Source organism: Capsicum annuum, unplaced genomic scaffold (genome assembly GCF_002878395.1).
Source record: "Capsicum annuum cultivar UCD-10X-F1 unplaced genomic scaffold, UCD10Xv1.1 ctg82541, whole genome shotgun sequence".
Taxonomy (NCBI): domain Eukaryota; kingdom Viridiplantae; phylum Streptophyta; class Magnoliopsida; order Solanales; family Solanaceae; genus Capsicum; species Capsicum annuum.
Genome location: NW_025893345.1, coordinates 303,206 through 320,116, shown reverse-complemented (window position 1 = coordinate 320,116; position 16,911 = coordinate 303,206). Strand labels below are relative to the sequence as shown.

At 38.7% G+C, this 16,911-nt stretch overlaps 1 non-coding gene across 1 annotated transcript; it reads left to right on the top strand.

Annotated features, from left to right (window-relative positions):
• The first annotated feature begins 16,021 nt into the window (after positions 1 to 16,021).
• On the top strand, positions 16,022 to 16,127 carry LOC124895487. Its single transcript, XR_007051753.1, has one exon. It is a non-coding gene; the product is annotated as a small nucleolar RNA R71 (small nucleolar RNA).
• The last annotated feature ends 784 nt before the right edge of the window (positions 16,128 to 16,911 follow it).

Here is a 16,911-nt window from a genome sequence, read left to right as displayed (position 1 = left end):
AATTGTCTTATTATGCTTAGTGAATACTATCGCATTTGGATGCATTAGTCAGAGCTAGTGGGTTATGAATACTCGATACCTAGGAGATTAAACATGCGTTAGTTTACATATTCATGATGTTCTTTAGATCATGCATATATTATACATTCTTAATACCATGATTAAGCATATCAGTTACTAATTTAAATCTCAGTTATAATTCAGTGTCAGTTTAGTTAGGAGAAGTACTTAGCCCCGAGTGAACGCAGAGATGAAGGATCACCAACTAGTTGAGGACTGAGACCTTTATTAGAAGTCCCTAAGTTCCAAAACTATGGTACCACCAAAGGTTATAATGGGTTACCCACCAGTAGAGGACTGATACCTTCGTCCTTTAGAACATTCGTTTCGTAGATCCATGCTAGCCAGTGTTAGTACCCTTGTCAAGGTGCCAACACCCTTCTAACTAGGTTTACATATTGGACCTCGATTAGCTTAGATTGAGGCTTGTTAGTTAAATATTAGCTCCCATAGTCCTCAGTTCAGTACTCAGATTATGTTCAGTTTAGGTTTGCATGACCAAGTGTTCAGTATTCAGTCATTTAGTTATTTAGATACCCAGTACATGTTTCTACTTAGTCTTGTATTTGATTTACATATTCACGCATTCATTCTCAGTATATGTGTATATCAGGTAGTTTTTCATCTTGCATACCCAGTATATTCAAAGTACTAATCAAATACTTCTTTGCTTATATTGTCTCATAATATAGGTTTAGATGCCTAGTGCCCAGACCACCCTTAGTGCATTCACACACCACTCAGTTGCAACCTTCATAAGTTCTCATTAGTCAAGGACTATTTATCTTATCAGTTATTTATTTTAGTACTTTATCTTATTTTAGTTAGTCAGAGTTAGTTGAGGACCTGTCCCAAAAACTCATCAGGTTTAGAGGTTTTCAAACATTTAGATAGGTTTCATTTCAGTTTTATTGAGTATCTTGAGATAGTATTTACCTTGAATTTATTATTTTTACTTATCAGATTAATTTAGTTTGCTTCCGCCCAGTATTTTGCTATATTTTTTCAATATTTATTTCTTATACCAAGTCATGGGTTAGCTTGGGGTCATTTGTTACTCTAAGCACTATGTTACAACTAGGGGATAGTCTTAGGTCATGACACTAAGCCTGAACCTAGGTATCTTATTTCTATTTGTAGATTATCTAGGGTCATGGACAACCTCGAGATGTGTCCTATTCTAGGGTCTAGGATAGGGGTCCTTCCCAAGACCCTATTCCTTCTCCTGTGCTAGAGATTCTTCTACCACCACCAGTGGTAGGTCAAGGACCATCCCAAGATGCACTGGGACTTATTTTTTCTTTAGTGCTCAAGGATGATTTGGTTCAAATTTTGGGATTGATTAGTGGTGCATGGTCTGATAGTGCCCAATTTATAGATCAAAGTGGTATTGAGGTAGGAGCATAGCCTGTAGATACGGCTCTCAGAGTTAAGGTCCCTCTTGCATGGGTAGTTGCTCAGTCGGTAGTTGCATGACCATCTATACCTATCAAGGAGTAGAAAAAGTTGGATAGATTCTTAAGATTGGCTTTGCCTATGTTTTTTGGTGCACTAGGCAAGGATGCATATGAGTTATCGATGGCTTGTGAGGATAGAATCCATAATTTGGGCCTAGTTCAAACTCATGGTATGGATTACACTACTTATAAGTTAGACTTGGCAGCTCGACATTGCTGGTTTGGTTATCGTGAATCTAGTCTAGCTGGATCTTTTTTTGTGACATGGACCCAATTCTCTAAGAACTTCTTGGTGAAGTACATGCCTTGCAATCTTAGGTATTTCTTGATAGATCAATTCTCAAGGTTTGAGTAGGGCTCTATGACTATTGTAGAGTATGAGGCTGGATTTCATGAGTTGGCTAGGCATGTTACTTCTATTCTAAATACTGAGTGTGAGAGGGTCGATTGCTTTGTCTGAGGATTGATGATTCTTTTTGGCATGTCTACACAAAGTTTGGATGTTTCAAGTAGGTCCTTTTTGAGGTTTCTAATCATGCTCGGCTTATAGAGGAGATGCATTGCAAAGCCCAAGGGGGCAGCGATAAAAATCCATAAAGGGTAGGTTCAATGAGAGTCGTAGTAGCTCCCAATTCAAATGTAGTGGTTATCAAGGTAGGTACCCTCTGCATTATTTGTATCAGCATCAAGGTCAGTCAAGTAGACTCATCCAGGTTGTGCTTCAGATTATCGATGGAGGGCAATCTGGCTTCAGTGATCATCTTGGCCAGAGTTGTGGTCCACCTTCGAGAGGTTCATCTTCTGGATATTCTAGTAGTGGTGGTTATTCTGGGTAGTAGAATATTTTGTTTTAGTCTAGCACCTAGGGTATGTTATAGTTGTGGAGCCTTTGGTTATTTCTCAATGGATTGCCTCAATCATGGAGTAATTTTTCCTTCTGCTCAAAGTGTTCCAACTATCATGGAAGTTCATCCATCATCTAAGGTGGTATGCATGGTCATATAGATGGTCCCTAGGATACCCGTGGAAGTACCTAGACAGGTAGGATAGGAGGTCGGTCAGGATCCTTACCAGGTGGTAGGTGTGGTCAGTTGTATGTAGTGCTTGCTTTATTTGAGGTTGAGTCTTGGATGTTCTTACTATAGATATGATTTTTGTATGCTTTCAGTCAGGTTTTGCTTTGTTTGATCCAATATCCACTTATTCTTATGTGTTTTATTATTATGTTCCATGATTAGAGTTATCTTGGGATTCATTATCTATGCCATTATGTGTATCTACTTCTATAAGTGATTCTTTAGTAGTAAATCAGATTTCCAAATCATGTGTTGTGATTGTTCAACAGTTTAAAACTTATGCTAATCGTATTATATTAGACATTGTGGATATTGAAGTGATTTTGAGCATGGGCTGGATAACTCACTATAATGCAGTCCTAGATTATTTTACCAAGACCTTTACATTAGCTATGCCCGGTATACCCCCAATTATGTTATGGGGAGTTGTTATCCATGAGCTGATGGAAATTATTTCTTATATGTGTGCTAGGAGACTTATTTTGATGGTTGCGAGTCTTATCTCGCTTATATTTATGATATTAGTGTGGGGATTCCGTCGCTTGACTCTGTTACTGTAGTTTAGGAGTTTCCAGATGTTTTCTCTATTGATCTACCTATCCTTTCTCCCAAGTGTGATATTGAGTTTGTTATTGATCTTTAGCCGAGCTCCTTACTGTATGGCACCTACTGAGCTTAAGGAGATAAATTCGCAGCTTCAGGATCTTCTAGGTAAGGATTTTATTAGACTGAGTGTTGATAACATTAAGATTTTGATTAACGACTATTGAATTCGTTTAAATGTAAGAAAGTATGGTTAAATAATACTCAAAAAGGAAGAATCATCTCCCAAGAAGTAAAGGAAGTTTTGTATAAGATTTTAAGAAGAATAAACCAAGAAGATTGGCAAAACACATGGGACTCTAAATAGATTGAGGGAATCCTATCAGAAGATTCTATTGAGTATCAAAAGGCTTGTCAGGAAAGGAAAAAATCTTATGCATTTAATAGGATTGTTGTATCCCTTACACCTACTTATATTTTCCTTCCAGTCTTTATTTATTCTTAGAAATTGAATATTTCTATTCTAATTTCCTAAGAAGAAAAATCCTTTGGTTGTGATGTGCCACGGAAACATGGCACATTTGATGCTTAAAATGGTGAAATTATGCATTAATTTAGGTTGTTTAGTCGGATATAATGTGTGTTTTATGTGTTTTGGATGGAAATTAGGTTGGAAGTGGCATGAACTAAAAAATAGAAGTAAATGCTCGGTCAGGCTATGAGTCATCAAGTCACCTTACAACTCGTAGCCCAATTCGTAAAGAGAATAGTAGTTGTAGCAAAATTAAGGGACTAATTAATTGAAGAAAACGAGTCGTAAAGTCTTAATACGACTCTTAGTAGAAAGTTGTATGCTGACCAATGTCTGAAGAATGAAGATGGATGCTCCAGTTGCTATGAGTAAAGATCATGAGTCCTAACATTCGTAAACGACTCATGGTGAGGAGTCATAAACACAACTGACCTAAATGACCTAAGGAAGAGGAGCTACTAGAAGGACTACGACTAGCAGCATACGACTCATAATGTGAATATACGAGTCATATCCACTACAGAGAGAATGGGATCTATAGCAGTAGGCAATGAGTCATATAGAAACATAAAGACTCATTGCTAGAGACGTAACCACTATCGATTTAATTTTCCTACTCCATTTTAATTAGGATTCTTTGGTTATTTTGAGATAATATAAATACCTTAGGGGTTGTTTCATTATTATGTTACGCACTTTAGATAACTTTCTACATACTTCCATATAATTTGATGTTGTTTTAGCAAAAGACTATTGGTATGCACTTTATTCGTATCTTATTTTTGCATATGACTCGTAATGTGACTATACGGGTCTTAGCTACTAAAGAGAGAAAGGGAGCTATGATAGTAGGCAAGGAGTCGTAAGGAGACATAATGACTTGCTGCTAGAGATGTAACCACTTCCGGCTTAATTTTCCTATTCCATTTTAATTATTAGTCTTTCGTTATTTTGAGACAATATAAATACCATAGGGTTATTACATTATTATTTTACACACTTTATATAACTTTCTACATACTTTCACATACTTTGACTATGGATATAATTGTTCTTGGATTTTTGGTTTCGTATCTAATTGGAGATTTCGGATTTTATTCTTTCTTTATCGTGCAATTAATTACATGTATTCTTTATTGATTATCATGGATTATTGCATAAGCATGAGAGAGTAAATTTCCTGACTAGGGTTGTGAGAACCCTGGTGGATTAGCTACGTAAAGGAAGTGGAGATTCGTCTATTCTATTAGTGTTGCGTGTATTGCAAAAAATGTTTACAATAGTGATTTGAGGTTATCAAACATCATCTAATCAACTCGAGACTTAATAGGTGAGAGTTGTACTGAGGTTACAAACAAGGCATAACAGGGCGACACCCTGAGACTCACAAAATGAAGGGTGAGATTTATCAACACGTTCACAAGACATTTGATAATACATAGCTTGTAAACTTTCCACATAGAGCAGTAGGGTAGGTGGATCAAACATGAGAAACTTATGGAGTAGAGAAACCAGGGGGGGCATAGTCCTAGTATTTGTTTTCTATTATTTACAAACACAAACACTTAAGTTCGTCTACTTATTACTGTTGATTTTCAAATCCCCCAATTTACTTTTCTGTGCTCCTCGTGTATTTTTTCAAGTTTGAGAAACTAGTATACGTGTTCCATATAGGTTCAACCCTAACCTGAGTTTGGTTACTATATTTGGCATCGGCCGCTGCATACTTCTTTGGAGGTTTGTTTTGGCAGACATCAAATTTTTGTGTCGTTGCTAGGGAAGACGGTGTTGATTCATTGACTGAAGTTGGTGAAGTTCAAGGGTTTTATTTTCTATTCCTTAGTTGGTATACACCACTATATGCTTAGCACTAGGTTTCAAGGAAATCCCTTACTCCCCATTGATCCAGAACCCCAAAGAATTCTGTAAAAACCAAGAAGGATGTCAGAGCATTCTTGTGATAGTGTTCAAGCAAGAGTATGAGATGACCCTCTTGCTACACCTCCACCGGCTCCAAGTGATCCACAAAATATTTCTAATATCCAGAAGGAGCTAATGTTATCAGTGGCAGCTAAATAGAGAAGAGAAGCTAAGGAAACCTGGTTGGCTCAGAAGGCAGAGATAGCCAGGCCAAGACCAGCTGATCATCGAGCACTAATCGATAGTGATCATGATAGAGCACATGGTGGCAGATCATGATTGATACGCCTAAATTACAACTCTCGTTAGAAAGTGTAAGCGGTCGCTGTCAAATATAGAACCCAACTGGGTTGGGTGTGGAATCCCACAGGGAATACTATAATCACTAAGTATTGCGATTATTATTAGACCGTTGATCGAAGGTTCCAAGGTAAGGGGGGTTTGGTTTAAGTGCACAATAATATTATCAGTGTAACGATGAGATGATATGTGTAATTATATTTGATCACAGAGAATGACAAGTTAGGGTTATGTCCACCTTGTAGCTTCTACTTCTGTATTAACTATGAGTAATACAGATTTTATACATGCATGCACTTATAGAGAGACGTATTCTAATTCTAAATCCAAATGTTTTTCAACCATTAAGGATTTATTCACCTTAGTTCTTTCGAATCCAAAGTATGCAACAAATTGTACAAACTCTCCAAGAAGTTAATCCTGCTAGGGCATTAACGTGTAAAATAGAGGTTGGAAACCCTATTTTCTCATCACACTCTCTTTTCCAAACAGTAACTTTTCTATCGAACAAGTTATTGCTATAATGGCGCATTCCCTATGTTTGCAACCATGAGAATTCAATCAAAATGAAGAGAGTAATGATATAAGTGGATTAGCACATCATAAATTCAAAAACCCATAGCAATAGAGAGTATACTGCAAGGTTTCCATAACTCTAACAGATAAGTTTAGCTACTCATGAATAAAACAGAAATCAACATAGAAATATTCATCATACCAAAACTTAGAACGATCTTGTTAATGAAAGTGACTAGCGAAATTAGGAGAGAAACACGTTTCTCTCTCTCTGTCCTCAATCTAAACCGCTTTCTCTTGTTTTCAAAATAATACAGAATGTCAATAATCCCTAAAAATTCAGTAATAATGCTTTTAATAACATCCTTCTCTAATACATTGCTACTGCATCCTTAACTATTTAAAAATATTGAGTTTGCCCGGGAAAAAGTTCCCATGCGTCACATTCAGTCCAAGAGCTGCTTTTCTTTTTATGTGAAGTTTACCTTTGCTGTCCACAGGTCCCCAAAGTGCTGAAATCTTCCTCATTAGTACCTGAAAAGCATGCTAATCACATAGGTCAGCTTACTTAACTAAAAAGAGACTAAAAGTGCAAGAATTATGTATTTTATCCTCAAAACTTAGCTAAAACATGGGTAAGTTATGGTGGTTAGACGTATAAATACGCCCAACATCACCACCCCACACTTAAAGCTTTTTTTGTCCCCGAACAAAATAGTACATCCATGCGAATACCTAACTAAACTTCACAAGATCAACACAAAATTTTCAACAAGACATACACGACAATTATTAACAAAGAGTAGATTTCTTGATCATTACTAGAAACAACTCACCCTCCAACATAGACTCATTAAGTTGGTTAATTCGTATACACAAGTTAAGCCAAAAAAATCATTTAAAACTACCCAACAATTATTAACCATGTGCGCTCATACAAAATGTTACCCATAATCACTCATAGTTTTGCATTTTTCAAAAATATGGGTATAAGAAGTTGCTTGCTCTTACTCTCACAAAGAATTCTTAGATTACAACTGATGACCATATGCTTGCCCTTAGTGTAATGCTCCACTAATATCAGAATTCTAAGGTTAGGATCAAATAGGTCTTTATGGGTTGTAAAGTAGGCTAAAGGGACGGGTAGGACTATTTTGGCCAGAAATGGTGACTATGCTCCCTAAGCGCTTTAATACACTACATTATGCCATTTACACTAACTTTTAACAACCACTCTACCTTCCTTTCATCTACCAACCCCCTTTCACCCATTTTGTTACTCAATCAAAAACACTATGATGGGAATATACAACTCTTTTTTTCTTTTTTTTTTATTTTTTCTTTTTTTTTATTTTCTCTATTTTTTTTAATTATTTTTTTTAGCATCCCTATGATAGCCACCCTCAATTACAATATTTTCATGTACCAATAACTAAACTTTGGGGCATCACTTTCACCATTTTCCTCTTATTTTGCCACACTCTTTACTCAACTTAATTCTACAATTTAAAGCGCTTAGGAGCTTTTGGATCAAATTATGGTCCTTTCAAAAAAATGGATTAGGCTACATATGGGGTTGCCAAAGAAAATAGCTAAAGGCTCAATGGGTTTTCACTAGGACAATGTACAAAGGTAGGTAAAAAGAAGATAAAAAATCAGGGCTGCCAAAGAAATGCCTAAATTATCTCCTAAACTCACAATCTTTATTTTGCTTCACACACACACTAGGCAAGTTCTAGCATCAGCCACAACAAAGAATATACAATAACCTTACACACACATTGCACATGGTCAACTTAATTGGGAGCATTATAGATTCTTAACCCAACAGATAAATGAATTAAACCACAAATAATTATCACAGCATGAGTCACAACTTAGAGCCTAAATGTTTCAATAGTAGTGATTCAGCACAAACTCCTATTATAATGCCATGCCGTCTATAAGAACAATTTCATGCAAAAATCTGACTAATTACAACTAACTAACTACGACTAAATCAAAATGACTATAGAATAAATACGGCCAAGTAGTACGCACCGCAACACGCCACACTAAGAAGGAACACACTGCCCTCAGTGTAAATAAATAAGCAAAAACCTGGTTAGTCAGACTCCTCCTCTATATCTGGGGTCATACCCCCTACGTCAGAATCATCATCAGAGTCTTCATCATCAGAGTTGTCCTCCACATCAGAGTCTAGCAGCTGGTGATCATCGTCTGTCGGCACATCATTATCTAGAGGTTTTTCAAAATTTACCCCCACTCCACACATGGCCCGACCATGCTCACTAAGCGAGTAGTCATAGTCCAACTGCCGAAGCTCTGCATCAGTCGGCACATGACCCCCCATTCATCATAGTGAACCTAGTCATGCCATACAGATGGCGAAAAAAACTCTCATCTCGAGCATATCTCTCAGCAGTGGTAAGGTTGATGCCTTGACCAGTTTTTGGATTTTTGATTTTCGTGAGATCTACCTTCTTCGGGTTATGTGGAAACTTATGATCTGCTGGCTCCTCCTCAATGTGCTCTTTTCTTAAAATTACAGTCAACAAGTTGCCGAAGCTGAAATGAGACCTTTTGTTCACCCTTGCTTTTCGCATCGACGTTTGTATAACTGCACCAATGTTGATGGGAACATTCATCATTAGAGCATATTCCAAGCAGACTCGATCACGCGTGACCTTAGTGTATTGTGTCCCAGGATTCAAGTAGGAATTGACTATTCTTAACCATATGCGAGCTTCTCTGTTCAAACAAGCATATGGGTAAGTATTGTGACGACCATTATCTTTGTGATGAGTTCATCGGGTCATGGACCTTAATCCACACAACGTATGTCTGATGGCTCTGTAGGGAGGTCTGTTGTAGAGCTCCTTGAGTGGTGATTGATCCACACTTGGAGTACCCAGGAAAGAGTTGAAGAAATCAGCGTTCAATTGCAAGACTTGCCCCCGAATCTTTACTTCATTTCCTGTAGTCCTTGGGGACCAGTTGGCATAAAATTCTCGAGCCAAATCAAGATTACATTCGCCTATGTCTTGGAAGATAAAGTCAAGATTTAGTGCCATAATCTTTGCCAAAATGTAAGGGCAGTTCTTTGCTAAACTTTCCTTCTGCATCAACTCCACATGGACATATTTCTTCACTTTATTGTTTCTATACCATTCCTTCCCTTCCTTCTCTAGAACCCACTTGATCCCAAAAGTGCATCGAGGCACTTGAAGAGAGGAAGAATCAGCCTGGTCCTTTCTTGACCTTTTTGTGAGGTGGATGCTTTCTCCTTTCCCTGTCGTCCTTTCAGAGCCATGTTACCTGAGATCATAATAGGGTCATGTTAGTCTCATTTCATAAAATTCACTATAATCGAAAAAGAAAATAGTGATGGCACCACCCCACACTTAATTTGTTTGTACAAACTAATTGAGTGAGTGATGTCGATTACTCAGACTTCATCGACATATATTTAGGTCGTATGTGCCAACAACATTATTAGAGCAGTCACACTTTCAACCCTTCACTTTACATAACAATTTCTCAGTTTGATATAAAGAAGCAGCACATAATGGTCATGTAATCTTGACTATCATTTCCAACTTTATTTCATTGGAGCAATGCAATCTTTGAGTAAGACTACCACATGGAACTCTTATCATGCTATAGCATAGAAACAATTACACAATCTTATGCTTTTGGTTAACCATGACCATTACATCGATGAATGAGTCACTCACATAGTCAAGCTTACAACTCCCAAAATTATGCATTAACTTCAAAATTTTAACTCCATAATAATAAAAAAAATTATGATAGTGAATACCAATCAATACATGCTGGAGTAAAATCAAGAATACCCACAAGAATCCTTTCACTCAATGAGATGTATTTTTCAAAAATCATAACAAAAGAACCATACTCTTATCACCAAGCAACACTACAGAATCTAGTTAACCATTATAAACGTAGCACTGAAACAACTACGAAACATGAAAGAACAACTTACTTGGTGATTAATTCGTGATGAATCAGGAAGGTGAGCCTGCAGGACTAGATGAGAAAAGAGAAAAGCTTGGAGAGGTGATGTTGGGCGGTGCTTAGGTTGAAGAAAAATTTAGTGGGGTTTAAGGGTAGAGGATATATTTAAAGGATGAGCCATGGGTCGGGTTGGTCCATTCATAAACGAGTTAGTAGGCAAAATTCACATTGATAGGCGGCGCTTATAGCATTGCCTAAGCATAAGTAGGCGGCGCCTAACCTATTACCTATGTTGGCATAGGCGGTGCCTAGCCTATCGCCTATGTGAGGCAATGAGCATAGGCGATGACATAGGCGGCGCCTAGCCTATCGCCCATGTTGGCATAGGCGGCGCCTAGCCTATTGCCTATGTGAGGCAGTGAGCATAGAAAAAGGCATAGGCGGCGCCTAACCTATCGCCCATGTTGGCATAGGCGACGCCTAACCTTTTGCCTATGTTGGCATAGGCGGTGCCTAACCTATTTCCTATGTTGGCATAGGCGGCGCCTAACCTATCGTTGAGCCTTACACATTTGACCATTCCCACTTATCTATATTATTCCATCATTCCTAGACTTACCACCATTGACATAACTCACTTCCAAATCAAAATTGGGACTAATCTCCTCTTTTGTACTTCATGCGCCTACACTTAATCAAAAACAACAAAAATGATTAGAAGGATGGGTTGCCTCCCACCAAGCGCCTTAGTTTTTGTCGTGGCTCGACTCTTCTTTTTGAATTTTTATTTACCAAGAACAAGATCCTAGTAAAATGATGGGTTGCCTCACATGTAGCTCTTGATTTATTGTCGCGGCACGACATAGTTATCTCGATTACACAAACTTTATCAAGATATATGGTGGCTATACATTTTATCGAATCAGTTGGACAGATATATAGCTTCACTCTTTGGCCATTCACCTTAAAGACACTACCATCATTGTTTTCTAGCTCCACTACTCCAGATGAGTAAACTTGGCTGATTTTGAATGGACCAGACCATTTAGACTTCAACTTACCTGGAAACAGCTTCAGTCTGGAGTTGAAAAGGAGTACCAAATTATCTTTTTGAAAGTTTCGTTGGATAATCCTCCAATCATGGTACTTTTTCATCCTTTCCTTGTAAAGATCTGCTCTTTCATATGCATTTAGACGAAATTCATCCATCTTGTTCAGCTGCCCCAATCTCATATTTATAGCATCATCCCAGTTCAGGTTAAGCTGCTTCAGTGCCCACATTGCTTTATGTTCTAGCTCAATTAGCAAGTGGCAAGCATTTCCATAAACTAGTTGGTATGGTGACATGCCAATTGGTGTCTTAAACGCGGTCCTATATGCCCATAAGGCATCATCCAGCTTCCTGGACCAATCTTTCCTGCTGGCATTCACAGTCTTAGCAAGGATCAGCTTGATTTCTTGATTTGAAACCTCTACCTACCCACTAGTTTGTGGGTGGTACGGTGTAGCTACCTTATGTTTCTTAACCCCATACTTTGCTAATACGGCTCTGAACAGCTTGTTGCAGAAATGTGATCCTCCATCGCTTATGATGGTACGGGGTACCCCAAAACGAGAGAAGATATTTCTCTTTAAGAATGCCATAACACTCTTACCTTCATTATCAGCTAGAGCGACTGCTTTGATCCATTTGGATACGTAATCCAGAGCAACTAGGATATATTTCATCCCAAATGAGCTCACAAATGGGCCCATAAAGTCAATAGCCCAGACATCAAATAACTCTAATTCAAGCATTTTGGACATGGGCATCTCATGGTGCTTTGAGATAGAACCTTGCCGCTGATACTGATCACATCTTCTTACAAAATCGTAGGTATCCTTGAATAATGAAGGCCAATAGTAGCCACTTTGCAGTACTTTCTTGGCCGTTCGTTCACCTGCATGGTGACCTCCAACTTGGGAAGCATGGCTTGCTTCCAATATGCTAGGCACCTCTACATCTAGGATGCACCGCCTAATAATACCATTAGCACATCGTCAAAAAAGATAAGGCTCATCCCAGAAGTAATGTTTCACATCATGCATGAACTTTTTCTTTTGATGAAAGGAGAGATTCTCAGGAATCACTTCGCTTACCACGTAGTTAGCGAAAACTGCATACCACAGTAAGTTTTCCACCATATTTGCTAGAATCTCTTCGTCGGGGAATGCATCATCAATATCAAGGTCGGTCTGCACTATGTGCTCACTCTCAAGTCTAGATAGATGATCAGCTACTTAGTTCTCACAACCTTTTCTATCCTTTACCTCGAAATTGAATTCTTGAAGTAGTAGCACCCACCTAATTAGCCTTGGCTTGGCATCCTTCTTTGCTATTAGGTATCTTAAAGCCGCATGATCTGTATGAACCACTACCTTGGTTTCCAATAAGTAAGCACAGAAATTTTCGAAAGCATAAACAACTGCAAGAAGCTCTTGTTCAGTGATGGTATAGTTCTTCTGTACTCCATTCAATGCCTTGCTCGCATAGTAGATTGGATGAAATAGCTTTTCTCTTTTCTGACCAAGTACAGCACCCAAGGCTACACCACTTGTATCACACATAATTTCAAAAGGTAGAGACCAATCGGGTGCTACAATAATAGGGGCTTTAACTAGCTTTCCTTTGAGGCATTCAAATGACTTCAAGCAATATTTACCAAAGTAAAACTTTGCCTCCTTCTCCAAAAGTTTGTATAATGGGTTTGCAATCTTGGAGAAGTCTTTAATAAACCTCCGATAAAAACCAGCATGACCGAGAAAACTACGAATCCCCTTCATAGAAATTGGAGGTGGTAGTTTCTTGATAACTTTAATCTTGGCTTAATCAACTTCAATTCTCTTTTCAGAGACTTTATGCCCAATAACAATGCCTTCCTTAACCATAAAATGATACTTCTCCCAATTTAGCACCAGACTGAATTCTATACATCGCTGCAAAGCCATACTCAGATTTGCCAAGCATGACTCAAATGACTCACCTATAATCGAAAAGTCATCCATAAACACCTTCAAGGTGTCTTCAACCATATCATAGAAAATGGACATCATACACCGCTGAAAAGTGAAAGGTGCATTACATAGCCCAAATGGCATTCGTTTGAATGCAAAAGTACCATATAGGTATGTAAAAGTGGTCTTCTCCTGATCTTCAGGAGCAATGCAAATCTGATTATATTTGGAATAACCATCTAAGAAATAGAACCATCCCTTCCCTACCAATAGATCAAGCATTTGATCCATGAATGGCATTGGGAAGTAGTTCTTTAACGTCCACGAGTTCAGCTTCCGATAATCTATACACACCCTCCACCCTGTGACAGGCTTGAGTGGAATTAGCTCATTCTTCTCGTTTGCTACTACTGTCATGCCCCCTTTTTGGGCACACACTGTACAGGAATCACCCATTTACTGTCTGAGATTGGATACACCACCCCTGTATCTAACCACTTTATGATTTCTTTCTTCACCACCTCTTGCATAGGTGGATTCAGATGACGCTGATGCTCAATAGTGGGTACTCAATCTTCCTCTAGCTGAATCATATGCATACACATGCCAAGAGGGATACCAATTATATCAGCAATAGTCCAACCAATAGCTCTCCTGTACCTCTTTAGAACAGAGATGAGAGCCTCTACCTGTTGTTCACCTAAATCAGCAGCAATAATAACCGGTAGTGTATTTCCACTACCCAAGAACACATACCTTAGATGACTGAGTAGCTCTTTCAATTCTAGCATCGGTGGCTCTTCAATGGATGGCTTTGCCGGTGGTGAAGGTCAATTCTTAAGGTCAAGGTCCAGCTTCTTGGGGGTATATGAATACGACTCCATTCCTGTCAGAGCATAAATAGTTTCTTTGTACTCTTCAACATCCTCACGTTCAAAGTTCAAAAGCACAGCAGCCAATGGCTCAATAGTAAGCTGCTTCTCTAAAGATAATTCCTTCTCATCCTCATAATAAACATCAACTATAGAGAACACATTCATATCTTTCGGCTGCTTCATTAATTTGCATACATCAAAACATACCACTTCATCATTCATCTAAAATAAAAGCTCATTTTCTCATAAATCAATAAGCACACTTCCTGTTGCGAGGAAAGGTCGACCCAAGATTATGGGAACCTCAAAATCCAACTCGCAATCCAAAATAACAAAGTCTGCAGGAAAAATGAAGGTAGAAACCTTCACTAATACATCATATAAGATACCAACAGGTCGTTTTACCGACCTATCTGCCATTACAAGACGCATGTTGGTTGGTGTAGGATCCCCCAACCCCAACTGTCTATAAATGGCTAGTGGCATCAAATTAATGCTAGCCCCCAAATCGCATAACGCCTTAGCAAAATCTAAAGATCCAACCATGCAAGGAATAGTGAAAACACCCGGATCTGCCTTCTTCTGTACTAAAGATCTCATGGTAATTGCACTACAATGATGAAAATTATCTGCCAGTTCATAGCTCGCTGCCCTTTTCTTTGTCAAAAGGTCCTTCATGAATTTGGCGTACCCTGGCATTTGCTCCAGTGCCTCCACCAAAGGCACATTAATAGTCAGCTACTTCAGCGTGGTCATGAATTTACTGAACCTGGTGTCATCAGCCTTCTTCTTCAGTCTCTGAGGAAAAGGTGGTGGTGGATTTGGAAGAGTTTTCTCCACCACTTTCTTTTTATTATGCTTCTCATTATCAGTCTTTTTAGACTGCTGGCATCTAGGTGTAGTATCATGAACGTTCTTATCCTGATCTTTAACTTCTACAGAATCATCATAATCTGCTTCAATAACATTCTTCTCTATACTATCAACCACGGGCTTGCCCTTGGATGAATTTTCCAACACTTTACCACTCCTGGTTGTAATAGCCAAACATGATCCATCTTTCCTTGGATTTTGGACAGTGTCACTCGGTAAAGTGCCAGCTTTTCTTTGATTGAGTATCGCTGATAGTTGACTCATTTGTTATTCCAGCTGTTTTATTGAAGTGGAATGCGAGTCAACCAATTGATTTATTGAGGATAAATAATTTTTTACTTCAGTTACTCCCATGTTGGTTGCCTCTACTCCTTTCAACAGCTTAGCCATCATGTCCTCCATGGACATCTTCCCAGAGCTAGGTACAACAGCTTCACGGTTTCTAAGAGGGACATACAAACCGCTCCTGTCATTTTTATTCTTCTAATTCCCTTGGTCTCGGTCCTTGTATCCTGATTTTTCATAATAGTTTTGACCTTGGTTTCCTTGGATATTGCCTCAGAAACCCCCCTAATTATTCAAGTAATTTGCTTTCTCCTCAGAATCGAAGTCATCTCTTCCCTGTGATACAACAGCCTTGACCTTTTTTGTCTTTCCTAATAATAAATGCTCTGTAAGAAGGTCCATCTGCGTTTTTATGTGACCCATATCCTGGTCATGTTTCTCTTCTCTTCGCCTCTGTTCTGCGGTCATGCCACTAGATACAGTAGAGCTTGCTACCTCAGAATCCCTGGTATACCATGCTCTACTCTGCTTTGTCATACGATCCAGCATATCACTGGCTTAGTCACCGAGTTCAAAGCCCTATATAATATTTCCATCAAGTGGACATTGGTCATTTGATGATTTGGGCACCGCATAAGTTTCTTCTTGAACCTCTCCCATGTCTCATAGAGAGCTTCAATTGGAAGCTGTTTGAAATTGCTTATCTCATCTCTTAATTATGCTCTCTTGGATGGCAGAAAAAACCTTTCTAGGAAAGCTTCTTTCAGTTGCCTTCAATTAGTAATAGAGTCAGGAGTTAGCCCGTTTAACCATAGAGTTGCCTCTCCAGATAGAGACAGTGGGAATAAGCGCAGTCGGATCACATTCTGTCCAACCCCTGGATTGTCAAACGATTTGTATGTTGACATAAAATTAATCAGATGCATATTTGGATCGTCGCCTGCAAGTCCACCAAATAACCCTCTGAGTTGCAATAGCTGGATCATGGTGCTAGTGATATTGAACTTGGCTCCGGGTGCCAAAGGCGGAGGAATAATAGCCCCTATGGCACCAGCCCCATCCAAGTCGTCATCATAATCATCAAAAGCAACCTGCACAGCTCAGCGTTCAGGTCTCATTCTAGATTGACGATCTCTGTTGACATTCCTATTCACTGGTGCAGCCACATCATCTGCACGCCTTGGATTTAATAACTCATCATCACCCAGGTCCTCATCATCAAGATTTGGTACCCGACCTGGGTTATCAGCATTCTATTGATTTACTTACGTAGCTTCCAATGCAGCTAATCTAGCCTGCTCCTGTTGAGTAGCTATTCTTTCAAGGTCTTGTTGCGCATCCATTCTACCAATAAGATGTGGTTCAGGATTTATAGGTAATAATGGCTGACCAAATCTCCGTGTATTTGGCATGCAATCCACTAAACCTGAACCAAATAAAAACAACAAACAAAAAGTAAAATTTGAGAATCTTTGACCAAAGGGTCTATTAACTATCATAAA